This window comes from Labrus mixtus, unplaced genomic scaffold (assembly GCF_963584025.1).
Source record: "Labrus mixtus unplaced genomic scaffold, fLabMix1.1 SCAFFOLD_189, whole genome shotgun sequence".
NCBI classification, from domain to species: Eukaryota; Metazoa; Chordata; class Actinopteri; order Labriformes; family Labridae; genus Labrus; species Labrus mixtus.
In genome coordinates this window covers 7,724-17,500 of record NW_026870278.1, presented here as the reverse complement: position 1 = coordinate 17,500, position 9,777 = coordinate 7,724, and the positions used below count along the sequence as shown (strand labels likewise).

Genomic DNA, 9,777 nt, shown 5'->3' with positions numbered 1-9,777 from the left:
GATGTTATAGACTCTGTGTTATTTGTGATTGTTGAACAGTCAAAATTTTGTGTTAATTCCTCAACTGATTTAATAAAATATTTATTAAATTCATGGGCCATTGTGGACTTGTCAGTGATGACTTTTCCATTAGTTTTTACTTCTTTGATTCCTTTTTGGCCATGTGATTTATTGGTTAAGTTGTTTAAGTGCTTCCAAAGGGATTTGCTATTGCCTTTGGCATTTCCTATAAGTTGTGTGTAATATGAAGATTTTGCTTTGCGTAACTCCAGGACTACTTTGTTCCTTAGACTCTTGTAAAGAAGATGGTCGGTGGTAAGTTTAGAAGATAGTGATGTTTTTAAAGCAAGATCTCGTTTTTTTATGAGTTTACGCATGTCATTATTTAACCATGGTGGAGATGCCTTCTTTTCTTTACATTTTATTTTTTTTAAGTATTTTGAATATAGTGTCATTAGAGCTGTAGTCATGGAGTCACAGCATGGATCCAGATTATCCATTTCTGATATTTGATCCCAACTAATATTCCTAAGGTCATTTTCAAATTGTGCAGTTTTGGATTTAGGAATGACCACCTTTACCGGGTCAGGATTACTGTTACCAAAATATTGAATACGCCTTTATGTCAATTTCCTGACTGTGAGAGTCATGTTATGGTCAGACAGACCAGTTATTAAATTATACGTTTTTGTTATCCGATCAGTTTTGTTGGTAAATACCATATCAATCAGAGTTCTAGTGGTGCTCGTGATTCTTGTAGGCCCCTTAATTACTTGCTTAAGGTTAAACTTTGACATAATGACTTTTAATTTGTTTTTGCTGTCTTTGTCTAACCAGTTAATGTTGAAGTCACCATAGAGAATTGTTTCTTTGCAAGTATCTAACCTCTTCAATACATCCTGAAGTTCATTGTAAAAGGAAACACTAGATGGCGGTGGGTTATACAGAACAATTATATTAAAATTCATTTGAGGTGAAAGAATAACATTAAGAGCTAAACATTCAAGAGGAGTTTCTAATTGTATTTGTTTGCATTTAAACCTATCTTTAATAAATAGCAGTACTCAACCCCTACCTAAGTGTCTGTCCATTCTATAGCATGCATAACCGGGGACATCAATCATGTTAGTTGGTATATTGCTATGCAGCCATGTTTCAGTAAGGCAAAGATAGTCCAAGTTTGATTCTGATAACAAAGAGTGAATCTGATCTATTTTTGGAACTAAACTTCAGATGTTTAAATGCCCACCAAGAATGCCTTTAGGTTTAGATTTTAAATTCCATAACACTTTGGCATGGTTTACTGTCTGAAAGAACAGCAATTGTTTTTGCTTTTGCCCTGCGCGGCACACAGACTTTCCAAAGCCCGTTTGCTGACGTGCTTCAGCAGTTCCCTTGGCGGTGCACACTGACACAGATACGGCTTTCGGTTCCGACAGTTTGTATTTGTCCGTGTCTAATCCACATGCATAATTGGGTTCCGTTTCAGCGCTGGATGGCGGGTCCGGCAATTCACTACAATCTACGGGACTGACAGTGGCGTGTTTTGTTTTAGCCCCTGCTTTCGGCTCTGACAGTTTGTTTGTGTATGCGTCTGTGCCGACGTGTCTGCGCCGACGCGGTTTGTGTGTGTCAGATCCAGATCGAACAGACTCACCAGTGATGTTGCACTCGGCTGCACTTGGGCTACAAAGTTCATGGGTTTCCAGGTGATCAGACAAAGCCTCTGGCTCCTGGCGCGGGTCCTGCCTCATTACCAGCAGCGCCTCATCTCCGAAAACACCTAGCGCTTCCTCCGCCGCTGTTCTCGCGGTACTCCGCCGGACATGCTGAACCTTGGTTGGCAGGATATAGGGCACTTGTCCTGCATCCGAGTCGCATGATTTTCCAACAACTGGTGGTCCGGGATTAAGATGTATGTCGCCGGCCAGGAGTAGTAGAACCAAGATAAGACTTTGCACGCGTCCCTTGCTGTGCCGTGTTGAAAGTTGTTTGGTGTTTTTTGTTTTTGCATATTTAACCTGTCCCTTTAGTAAACAGGCGGAGTACAGGGTGAGATGTCCATGTCCAAAATAATAAAGTTTTGTTTGGTCAACATGATTAGCCGACCATGTTAAGCTCGATTCGGTGTGATTTTCCTTGTGTTGCAAGCAGTGTCCAATTAAAACCATCAGGATCAAACAGCAGGAGAACAACAATCAGACCTTTCCTCGGTCAAAATTTCTGATTTTTTCGTTGCTTAAAGTTTTCCTTCGGATATTTTCCTTTACAGTTAAAAAGTTCCAGGAAAAAGCGCAATAATACATTAAAAAATGACAAGTGCAGGAGGACTGGAGTGGAGCCCAACAAACCACCCACGTCCTCTGCAGCCATCTTGCTTTCTCAACAACAGAAAATGACAACAATCTTTCATTTTCATCATTTTAACTTCTTAAAGGAGGAGTCAGTAGAAACATGGCCCCTCCTCCTGGGCACATCGCCCCCAGAAGCCCCGCCCCCTGCAGGAAGTAGTGTGTACGTTTACTGCTTGTAGCTACACTGCAAGCTAACACATGCTAGCACAAGCTAACCGCTAGCACAGCTAAAGGTGTTTGTCACCTTCCTGTCCAACAGGAAGTACATCAACTCCACGTCCACGGGTAAAAGACAACACAAGGTTCACCCTCGTTTTAGAACGAGTACCCTGTTAAACCACGCTGTGCGCTAAAATATTAGCAGCATCATGAAACGTGGAATAAGACAAAGGAGAACTTTGAGAACTTTCCACTTTGAGCAGAAGCTGCTCAGGTAACAGGTGTGTTCAAACAGATCACTTCCTGTTTCCTCTTTCCCACGCCGTCTCTACTCTTTAGTTGTTTGTCTGTGAACGTGTTGAAGTCTGTTTGTGTTCCTGGTGTGTGTGTGTGTGTGTGTGTGTGTGTGTGTGTGTGTGTGTGTGTGCGTGTGTGTGTGTGTGTCTGTGTGTGTGTGTGTGTGTGTGTGTGTGTGTGTCTGTGTGTGTGTGTGTGTGTGTCTGTGTGTGTGTCTGTGTGTGTGTGTGTGTGTGTGTGTGTGTCTCTGTGTGTGTGTGTGTGTGTCTGTGTGTGTGTGTGTGTGTGTTTCTGGTGTGTGTGTGTGTGTGTGTGTCTGTGTGTGTGTGTGTGTCTGTGTGTGTGTGTGTGTGTGTGTGTGTGTGTGTGTGTGTGTGTGTGTCTGTGTGTGTCTGTGTGTGTGTGTGTGTGTGTGTGTGTCTGTGTGTGTCTGTGTGTGTGTGTGTGTGTGTGTGTGTGTGTGTATGTGTGTGTTCCTGGTGTGTGTGTGTGTGTGTGTGTGTGTGTGTGTGTGTGTCTGTGTGTGTGTGTGTGTGTGTCTGTGTGTGTGTGTGTGTGTGTGTGTGTCTGTGTGTGTTCCTGGTGTGTGTGTGTGTGTGTGTGTGTGTATGTGTGTGTGTGTGTGTGTGTGTGTGTGTGTGTGTGTGTGTGTCTGTGTGTGTGTGTGTGTGTCTGTGTGTGTGTGTGTGTGTGTGTGTGTGTGTGTGTGTGTGTGTGTGTGTGTGTGTGTGTCTGTGTGTGTTCCTGGTGTGTGTGTGTGTGTGTGTCTGTGTGTGTTCCTGGTGTGTGTGTGTGTGTGTGTGTGTGTGTCTGTGTGTGTCTGTGTGTGTGTCTGTGTGTGTGTGTGTGTGTGTGTGTGTGTGTGTGTGTGTGCGTGCGTGCGTGTGGTCACTTCCTCCTGCAGCAGCTCGTCCTCACTCAGTGTGTTTTTAGATTTCAGCTTCAGGGTGAACATTTGGCTATTTCAAGATTAAAACCGTCTCCAATCGAGTCGCCCACGCCGCCCAGTGAAGAATCCTCCCGTTAGAGACTCTGAGGATGGGCTGCGGAGCCCGTCGGGCTGCGGGGCCCGTCGGGCTGCGGGGCCCGTCGGGCTGCGGGGCCCACAGAGAAGTAAAGTTCAAGCTTTGTTTGTTTCACTTTTCTCAACTTCTTCGTCTCAGACAAACAGAAAAACTAAACTCATAGAAAAACATTCATAGAAACACATTCATAGAAACACACTCATAGAAACACACTCATAGAAACACATTCATAGAAACACACTCAGAGAAACACACTCATACAAACACACTCATAGAAACACACTCATAGAAACACACTCATACAAACACATTCATAGAAACACACTCATACAAACACACTCATAGAAACACATTCATAGAAACACATTCAGAGAAACACACTCATAGAAACACACTCATAGAAACACACTCATACAAACACACTCATAGAAACACATTCATAGAAACACATTCAGAGAAACACACTCATAGAAACACATTCATAGAAACACATTCATAGAAACACACTCATAGAAACACATTCATAGAAACACATTCATACAAACACATTCATAGAAACACATTCAGAGAAACACATTCATAGAAACACACTCATAGAAACACATTCATAGAAACACACTCATAGAAACACATTCATAGAAACACATTCATACAAACACATTCATAGAAACACATTCATAGAAACACACTCATAGAAACACTCTCATAGAAACACACTCATAGAAACACACTCATAGAAACACACTCAGAGAAACACATTCATAGAAACACACTCATAGAAACACACTCATAGAAACACATTCAGAGAAACACATTCATAGAAACACACTCATAGAAACACACTCATAGAAACACACTCATAGAAACACACTCATAGAAACACATTCATAGAAACACACTCATAGAAACACACTCATAGAAACACACTCATAGAAACACACTCATAGAAACACATTCATAGAAACACACTCATAGAAACACATTCATAGAAACACACTCATAGAAACACACTCATAGAAACACACTCATAGAAACACACTCATAGAAACACATTCATAGGAACACACTCATAGAAACACATTCATAGAAACACATTCATAGAAACACACTCATAGAAACACATTCATAGAAACACACTCATAGAAACACACTCATAGAAACACACTCATACAAACACATTCATACAAACACATTCAGAGAAACACACTCATAGAAACACACTCATAGAAACACATTCATAGAAACACACTCATAGAAACACACTCATAGAAACACACTCAGAGAAACACACTCATAGAAACACACTCATAGAAACACACTCATAGAAACACATTCATAGAAACACACTCATACAAACACATTCATAGAAACACATTCAGAGAAACACACTCATAGAAACACACTCATAGAAACACACTCATAGAAACACATTCATAGAAACACATTCAGAGAAACACACTCATAGAAACACACTCATAGAAACACACTCATAGAAACACACTCATAGAAACACACTCAGAGAAACACATTCAGAGAAACACATTCAGAGAAACACACTCATAGAAACACACTCATAGAAACACACTCATACAAACACATTCATACAAACACATTCAGAGAAACACACTCATAGAAACACACTCATAGAAACACACTCATAGAAACACATTCATAGAAACACACTCAGAGAAACACATTCATAGAAACACACTCATAGAAACACATTCATAGAAACACATTCATAGAAACACACTCATAGAAACACACTCATAGAAACACATTCATAGAAACACACTCATAGAAACACACTCATAGAAACACACTCATACAAACACATTCATACAAACACATTCAGAGAAACACACTCATAGAAACACACTCATAGAAACACACTCATAGAAACACATTCATAGAAACACACTCAGAGAAACACATTCATAGAAACACACTCATAGAAACACATTCATAGAAACACATTCATAGAAACACACTCATAGAAACACATTCATAGAAACACATTCATAGAAACACACTCATAGAAACACACTCATAGAAACACACTCAGAGAAACACATTCATAGAAACACACTCATAGAAACACATTCATAGAAACACACTCAGAGAAACACATTCATAGAAACACACTCATAGAAACACATTCATAGAAACACACTCATAGAAACACACTCATAGAAACACATTCATAGAAACACATTCATAGAAACACACTCATAGAAACACACTCATAGAAACACATTCATAGAAACACATTCAGAGAAACACACTCATAGAAACACACTCATAGAAACACGCTCATAGAAACACGCTCATAGAAACACGCTCATAGAAACACATTCATAGAAACACATTCATACAAACACATTCAGAGAAACACACTCATAGAAACACACTCATAGAAACACACTCATAGAAACACGCTCATAGAAACACACTCATAGAAACACATTCATACAAACACATTCAGAGAAACACACTCATAGAAACACACTCATAGAAACACACTCATAGAAACACGCTCATAGAAACACGCTCATAGAAACACATTCATAGAAACACACTCAGAGAAACACACTCAGAGAAACACATTCATAGAAACACACTCATAGAAACACACTCATAGAAACACACTCATAGAAACACACTCATAGAAACACACTCAGAGAAACACATTCATAGAAACACACTCATAGAAACACATTCATAGAAACACACTCAGAGAAACACACTCATAGAAACACACTCATAGAAACACACTCATAGAAACACACTCATAGAAACACATTCATAGAAACACATTCATAGAAACACACTCATAGAAACACTCATAGAAACACACTCAGAGAAACACAGTCATAGAAACACACTCATAGAAACACACTCATAGAAACACACTCAGAGAAACACACTCATAGAAACACACTCATAGAAACACATTCATAGAAACACACTCATAGAAACACATTCATAGAAAAACACTCATAGAAACACACTCATAGAAACACACTCATAGAAACACACTCATAGAAACACATTCATAGAAACACATTCATAGAAACACACTCATAGAAACACACTCATAGAAACACATTCATAGAAACACACTCATAGAAACACATTCATAGAAACACATTCATAGAAACACACTCATACAAACACACTCATAGAAACACATTCATAGAAACACATTCAGAGAAACACACTCATAGAAACACACTCATAGAAACACACTCATACAAACACACTCATAGAAACACATTCATAGAAACACATTCAGAGAAACACACTCATAGAAACACATTCATAGAAACACACTCATACAAACACACTCATAGAAACACATTCATAGAAACACATTCAGAGAAACACACTCATAGAAACACATTCATAGAAACACACTCATACAAACACACTCATAGAAACACATTCATAGAAACACATTCAGAGAAACACACTCATAGAAACACACTCATAGAAACACACTCATACAAACACACTCATACAAACACATTCATAGAAACACATTCAGAGAAACACACTCATAGAAACACACTCAGAGAAACACACTCATAGAAACACACTCATAGAAACACACTCATAGAAACACATTCAGAGACGGTTTTCAGTCTGTGTGACAGTTTGTGTTGTTCTCTCTGGTTGTTGTTGTTTCTACAACTACAATTCTACATTTCACTTAGCAGCTGTGATGTAGTTTCTTCTCTATGGGTCATGACCCCTGACCCCTGACTACTAAGGGAAAACTGAAGGAAACTAAACCAACTGACATATTTACAGTTTGTTCTGAATCCTGCAAAATGAAAATAAAAAAATCTGCCGAGCACGTCAGAGCATCTACAATTCTACAATTCACTTAGCAGACACTTTTATCCAAAGCGACGTACATCAGAGAGTAAGAACAACACAAGCAAGGATCTAGAAAAATCTGGACCAGTCTGCTGAATGTGGAGGATTAGAAGTGTGATATTTAGACATCAGTGTTTCTGCAGTGAAGGAGGTTTCTGTTAGTTCAGAGAGAGAAGAGGTCGCTGCAGTTCTTCTTCAGGTGTTTCAGACCGCAGCACAGAGCTGCTCTTTTATTCCTGTCCTGGATGTCACAGCTGATCTGTTCTTCCTCGGTCTGCTGACGGCCCACTGGGGGTTTCACCATGCGGCGTCCGCTCTGACCACAGAGCCCACCACAGCTAAATGATTCATGCAGGCTGTGAGTGACTGCTGCCTCTCAGGACGAGTGCAGAGCGTCTGTGGTGGAGGACTCGGTCAGCCCACGAGACCCAGAGTTAGAGGACGGGCGGGGGGGAATGTCAACACGTATTACTTCAGTTAGTAACCAATGAAACTGCACACGGGCTCCATGGATTGAAAGAGGTCAAAGAGGTGAAATATTCAGCAGCTTCTGTGGAGCTAACTCACAGACTGTTTATGATTTAAAATTTAAAAGAGAAAGAAACACACACGTCCAGCAGGTGTCAGACAGGACATGTTTAATCGTTGCCATGGAAACACTGGATGTTGCATAAGGAAGCGTAAGCTGCTACTGAGAGCTGCTGTACTGTTGCTGAAACCTCAGAAGTTTAAGTATTAAAAAGTTTGTTTAGACACACCGGTGCTGACAGGAAGTGACCAGAGGCGGAGCAGATAATATATCGTCATCATCATCATCATCATGAAGGTCGTAGGTGTTCATAAAGAGCTGGGTCTTTAGCTTTTTCTTAAAGTTGCAGAGGGACTCTGCAGATCACATGGAGTTTGGAAGTTCATTCCACCACCGGGGGGCGACAGAGGAGAAGAGTCTAGTCAGAGACTTAGGACCCTGTTGTGAAGGTTGGATCAGATGCCTTTCATTGGCAGAGCGTAGTGGGGGGGGGGGGGGGGGGGGGAGAGGGGGGGGAGTGTAGACCTGGATCAGAGAGTCTAGGTAAGGAGGAGCCGTTTTAATTTAAGAACTGAAGTTACTGTCCACCGCGGTGGTTAAAGGAGTCTGATGGCGTTCCCTGCAGCACGATAATAAATACAACAGTTTAAAGTTCAACAGAAATGTGTTGCTGCCTTCAAATCACAGAGCTCCTGACATGTGTAATAAATGGTTGAAGAGAGTTCTCCTGTCAGTCCTCACATCAGACATCAAAGCGAGCGACAGTTGAAGTTGTCGAGGTCGTTCTAAACTTTAATGTGATGCGTTCTTACATTCTTCTCTCAGAGCGTTTCCCATCAGCTCTTCTCCCCACTGCTTCTGATGCAGCCTGCCAGATGGTGCAGAAGAATATTTCAGCATTATTCATTTCAGCATTACAGCGACACATTAACGAGGGCCCTGAACGTCACATCTGCAGCAGGTGGCGTGCAGAGGGAATCTTTAATGAAGCTTTTATTTAAATTTGTCGTTTTCCATGTTTGCTTGTAGAACAGGAGGTCAGTGCACGGATGATGGAGCGTGAATGTGTGTTTAATGAGCGACGGCGTTAAAGAGACAAATCACAACTCGTTCAACAAACGGTCCTGATGTTTTTCATTCTCACAGAACAGTCAACAGAGTCCCAAAGGGGAGGGGCCAAAAGAGCTCGCATTAATAAAATATATTTCTCGTTTGGGGGAAACCGTCTCCAGATACGTAGGACAAGAACTACAAGATCACAGGAGAACAACAAGATCACAGGAGAACAACAAGATCACAGGAGAACTACAAGATCACAGAACTACAAGATCACAGAACTACAAGATCACAAGAGAACTACAAGATCACAAGAGAACTACAAGATCACAGGAGAACTACAAGATCACAGGAGAACTACAAGATCACAGAACTACAAGATCACAAGAGAACTACAAGATCACAGGAGAACTACAAGATCACAGAACTACAAGATCACAAGAGAACTACAAGATCACAGAACTACAAGATCACA

The 9,777-nt window shown here is 40.8% G+C and overlaps 1 long non-coding RNA gene across 1 annotated transcript in view; it reads right to left on the bottom strand.

The window, feature by feature from the left end:
- LOC132967213 (uncharacterized) overlaps window positions 1–3,056 on the bottom strand; it is a 5,312-nt gene extending 2,256 nt beyond the window's left edge. The window contains exons 1-2 of the long non-coding RNA XR_009670653.1: window positions 2,846–3,056; window positions 2,388–2,598 (exon numbers count right to left, since the gene is read on the bottom strand). This is a non-coding gene — a long non-coding RNA (uncharacterized LOC132967213). The remainder of the gene's footprint in view (window positions 1–2,387; window positions 2,599–2,845) is intronic.
- Window positions 3,057–9,777: the final 6,721 nt, after the last annotated feature.